Below are 6,000 nucleotides of genomic sequence, written 5' to 3'. Positions count from 1 at the left end.
TGGGCAGCAATGACGATTAGTCCATTATTATATCTCCAAAGTTTGTATATAAAAAACTCGGAATTTTTAAAAGATAAACTTATAAGTGTAGAAATATCCGAAGAATCTAGATTGTTCAGTTTAGATATAAAATCCATGTATACGTATATTCCTTTTGATAAATCGTTTATTATTTTATCCAAAAAAATTGAGGAACGAAAAAATGAGATAGAAGAATTACCTTCGGGAATTGAACTGGAAACTATATTAAATTTAGTCAAAATAACTAGCAGATATACTAACTATTTCAGGTTTAGAGATAATTTTTACCATCAAATTAGGGGTTTAGCAATGGGAGGGCCTTTAAGTCTGTTGTTAGCAAATATTTATGTAGAGTATGTTGAAAATTTAGCTATAGAAACATATTTTTTTAAACCTAAATTTTGGGGCAGATATATGGATGATATTTTAGTTATTTGGAATTACAGGGAATCAGAAATTGAAGGTTTCTTGGAACATTTAAATAATTTGGGAGGAGAGTTAATTTTTACAATTGAAAAGGAAACAGAGAATAAGTTACCGTTTCTAGATATTTTGATCCATAGAAATAATAATGAACTAGCATTTTCAATTTACCGTAAACCGACTAGTAACAACCGTTATTTGTCTTTCACATCAAATCACCCGATCCAAGTAAAAAAGGGTGTGGTTATTTCTTTAGTGGATAGGGTATTAAAATTAGTATCACCAGGATACATAAGAAATGAACTAATTTTTATTAAGGATATTCTAATAGGTAATGGCTATCCGGAAAAAATGATTTCTCAAATAATTGAAAAGAGGAAAAAAAAGTTGACGGAGCCAAAAATATTAGAAGAAGATGGGTCAAATCAAGAAACAAATTACATAACTTTGCCTTTTGTACCAATTTTATCACAAAAATTAAGAAGAGAATTAATAAAACATAATATAAATACAGCATTTAAATCAGGACATAATATAAGCTCGTTGTTAAATAAAGGGAAAGACAAGATACCGAGAAATTTGCAAAAGGGAGTATACAAAATTCCATGTTCTTGTGGAAAATTATATGTGGGTAGAACGCAACAAACTTTAGAAAATAGGCTAGAACAACACAAGAATGCAATAGATTACGCTCTAAAACAAAACAAAACACCAGAAACGTTTGAGTCAGCGGTTGCAGAACATCTTTATAATTTTCCTCATCACAGTATTTTATTTGATCAAACAAAAATAGTAGATACGTCTGTAGGACTTTTACAAAGCTTCAGGGAAATTATAGAAATAAAAAAGATAATCTATGGGGGTACTAGCATCAATAGAGATGAAGGGGAATTTGAGATCAATTCAATTTATAATAGTTTAATTAAAATGCAGGCAAGATATTCAACCAATACTGATTTTAATAATATTTCTGAAACGAAAGATGACCTTGCGAACAAAGGTCAGAATGGGTTAAATGATGAGAAAAGTAAACGAACTGCAGCTAAGCTTGCAACAAAACGAATCCATTCAATTTATAATTCATAAAATGGTTGATGAACTTGTGAAATTTAATTAAGGGTTATGGACCGGGGGTTAGTTGACCTTTTATTGTTTTGGTCTAAGTATAAATATATTCTTCATTTTTGATAGATTTAAATTTATATACTGGGAGGAGGCGAGTAGAATCAATATAGACATTCAGTACATGGAAGTGTTTATTTAATATATTTCCATTTATATACTGAGAGGAGGCCAGTTGAAAGACATTCAGTGCATGGAAGTGTTTAATTAATATGTGAGTTTTGTTATTATTTATTTATTTTTTTATTTAGTTTTTGATTTTTGTTCTCTTTATGTTTTTTGTTTGTTTTTTTGTATTGTATTTTATTTTTTTTTTTTTTTGCTTTATTTTTTTTTTTTTTTTTCGTTGAGAAAGGCTCCCGGATGTGGGGCCGAAATATTCGGAGCTTTTGTGCATAATTAATTGTTTTGTAGTTCACTGCTTGTTAGAAAATTAAAACCCGTTTTTCGTGTTTAAAAATTTTTTTTTGTTTTTAATGGAAAAGCAGTGTGGTCTGAGAAATTATTTACGTCTAGCCTACGGGTGGCAAAAGACCAATTCAATTTTATTATTTTTGAATTTAGCAAAAAAACATGCCAATATAATTACACAACAAAAGTTTTTAGAAAAGTGCAAAGTAAATAAACTAATTCCAAAATCGTTTCGTTTTAATTATCATTTAAATACATATAATGACGAAAAGCACACGAGAAAGGTAAATTTACTAAACTTAAACCATGTGCTTAAAGATACACGTTTCCAGCGATCACAAGTTGTAAAAGAAATAGATTGTTTAAAATATAGCATTTTTAATTTCCTTAATACAAATGATTTCCAACAAATTATATCAATCTTTAAAAATTCTTTTCAACATATTCTAAGATTATCTAAGGAAAGAATAAACCAAAAATTTTTGCAGTTAAAAAGAGAAAAAGAAAAACAACAACTATCAATTTATAAGCCTAATTATTTCCCAGGCCATTGTGTGTTTAATTTAAGCAAAAATGAGTTAACCAATTAACAAAAGGAAATCCTTGAAAGAGGTCTAAAATTTGGACTAAATCCTAAAAATGTACCGATAGAGGAAATTATTTCAAAGATTGAAACAGGGATTCATAAGTTTCCAAAAGATCTAAATAATGTAGATTAATTAATAATAAGGTTAGTTAAATTTTTAACATATTTTTTTATTTATAAATAAAAATTTAATAACAAACATAATAAAATTTTTAAAGATTTAAAAAAAGATGTTTCTATAATAATGACGAAAGCGGAGAAGAGAAATACAGTTGTAATCCTAGAAAAAGATGATTATGACAGCAAAATAGAAACAATTCTAATTGATACTTCAACATATATAAAACTTAACTCGGACCCAACTGATTTGTATGCTAAAAGATTAAGAAAAGATTTAGAAGACCTTAAAACAAATGGAAGTATCACACCCCAGATGTATCACAATTTCTTTAAAAGGGTATCAGTTAGCCCTAGAATATATGGTTTGCCAAAAATACATAAAAAAGGCATCCCCTTAATACCTATTTTTTCAAAAGCAAATTCACCAACGGTAAAAATCGAGAAATGGGCAGCAATGACACTTAAACCATTATTATATCTCCAAAATTCGTATATAAAAAACTCAAAATTTTTAAAAGACAAACTTATAAGTGTAGAAATATCGGAAGAATCTAGATTGTTCAGTTTCGATATAAAATCCATGTATACGTATATTCCTTTTGATAAATCGTTTAGTATTTTATCCAAAAAACTTGAGGAACGAAAAAATGAGATAGAAGAATTACCTTCGGGAATTGAACTGGAAACTATATTAAATTTAGTCAAAATAACTAGCAGACATACTAACTATTTCAGGTTTAGAGATAATTTTTACCATCAAATTAGGGGTTTAGCAATGGGAGGGCCTTTAAGTCCGTTGTTAGCAAATATTTATGTAGAGTATGTTGAAAATTTAGCTATAGAAACATATTTTTTTAAACCTAAATTTTGGGGCAGATATATGGATGATATTTTAGTTATTTGGAATTACGGGGAATCAGAAATGGAAGGTTTCTTGGAACATTTAAATAATTTGGGAGGAGAGTTAATTTTTACAATTGAAAAGGAAAAAGAGAATAAGTTACCGTTTCTAGATATTTTGATCCATAGAAATAATAATGAACTAGCATTTTCAATTTACCGTAAACCGACTAGTAACAACCGTTATTTGTCTTTCACATCAAATCACCCGATCCAAGTAAAAGGGGTGTGGTTATTTCTTTAGTGGATAGGGTATTAAAATTAGCATCACCAGGATACATAAGAAATGAACTAATTTTTATTAAGGATATTCTAATAGGTAATGGCTATCCGGAAAAAATGATTTCTCAAATAATTGAAAAGAGGAAAAAAAGTTGACGGAGCCAAAAATATTAGAAGAAGATGGGTCAAATCAAGAAACAAATTACATAACTTTGCCTTTTGTACCAATTTTATCACAAAACTTAAGAAGAGAATTAAAAAAACATAATATAAATACAGCATTTAAATCAGGACATAATATAAGCTCGTTGTTAAATAAAGGGAAAGACAAGATACCGAGAAATTTGCAAAAGGGAGTATACAAAATTCCATGTTCTTGTGGAAAATTATATGTGGGTAGAACGCAACAAACTTTAGAAAATAGGCTAGAACAACACAAGATTGCAATAGATTACGCTCTAAAACAAAACAAAACACCAGAAACGTTTGAGTCAGCGGTTGCAGAACATCTTTATAATTTTCCTCATCACATTATTTTATTTTATAAAACAAAAATAGTAGAAAAGTATGTAGGACTTTTACAAAGCTTCCGGGAAATTATAGAAATAAAAAAGATAATATCTGGGGGTACTAGCATCAATAGAGATGACGGGGAATTTGGGATCAATTCAATTTATAATAGTTTAATTAAAATGCAGGCAAGATATTCAACCAATACTGATTTTAATAATATTTCTGAAACGAAAGATGACCTTGCGAACAAAGGTCAGAATGGGTTAAATTATGAGAAAAGTAAACGAACTGCAGCTAAGCTTGCAACAAAACGAATCCATTCAATTTATAATTCATAAAATGGTTGATGAACTTGTGAAATTTAATTAAGGGTTATGGACCGGGGGGTTAGTTGACCTTTTATTGTTTTGGTCTAAGTATAAATATATTCTTCATTTTTGATAGATTTTAATTTATATACTGGGAGGAGGCGAGTAGAATCAATATAGACATTCAGTACATGGAAGTGTTTATTTAATATATTTCCATTTATATACTGAGAGGAGGCCAGTTGAAAGACATTCAGTGCATGGAAGTGTTTAATTAATATGTGAGTTGTGTTCTTATTTATTTATATTTTTCTTTAGTTTTTGCTTTTTGTTCTCTTTATGTGTTTAGTATGTTTTATTGTAATGTAATTTAAGTTTTTTTTTTTTTTGGTTTATTTATTTATTTTTTTTTTTAAGTTTATAAAGGATACCGGATTTTGGGCCCAAAAATTAGGAGATTTTTTGCAAAAATAATTTTTTTTTAGTTGAATGCTTGTTAGAAAATTAAAACCCGTTTTTCGTGTTTAAAATTTTTTTTTTGTTTTTAATGGAAAAGCAGTGTGGTCTAAGAAATTATTTTTCTTAGTCTGTCGTAAGATTCCGCCATCTAGAAAGAAAACAAAAATTAGACATATGAAACACCCTGTCTACTCAATGATCCACCATTCCTGAGGGGTGCTTTGAGCTACTATGTAGGAGGGACTCCTCCTTCATAATAGCTGATGTAAAATTCTATTGTTTTCTTCACCCTTTTTATTGTCTTATTTAGTTGTTTGTTTCATAATTTTGAGCCACGATCGTCCGATGTTGTATTTTTACAACAGGAGGAAGTTTATCTTGCTACTGATCCAAATTCTTGCTTATTTCGTGAATTTCAACTACAGTAATTCTAAATAGTATATATTTTATACGCATATGACATGCAAGGAATCTCCCACCTTTTCGTTTTGTTTCCAGTTTCTAGGTTAGAAATTGCCTACCTTTTTATTCGTTTTTCTTATCGCTTGGTTTGGGACTCACTGTTTAGGCCACATGTCACACAGCAGCTCCCCGAAGGTATCAATCGACTGCCATCTTTCAGCCCCAACGAAAGATGTTGATAAAAGCAGTATTTTTTTACAGCAAGATGGCAGTCCAAGCTCGAAAAGTACAGATTTGTTTTTTTACAACAATTGCCTGTGTAGGGTTAACTGTTTACAATTGATAAATTACATCTCACGGATAACTTGTTTACATGTGATAAACCTGGACAAGGAGCCTATTGTTTTTTGCGTGGACTGAAAGAAGTATGTTAAGCTAATATATGATTACACAAGTAACGAATGACCTGGAAAAAACTGTACCTGCATTTTGAAGATTGTGGTTGTGCAATTA

Source organism: Artemia sp. Qi Xiang Cuo, chromosome 7, assembly GCF_049724085.1.
Source record: "Artemia sp. Qi Xiang Cuo chromosome 7, ASM4972408v1, whole genome shotgun sequence".
NCBI classification, from domain to species: domain Eukaryota; kingdom Metazoa; phylum Arthropoda; class Branchiopoda; order Anostraca; family Artemiidae; genus Artemia; species Artemia sp. Qi Xiang Cuo.
This window is presented reverse-complemented; position numbering follows the sequence as displayed.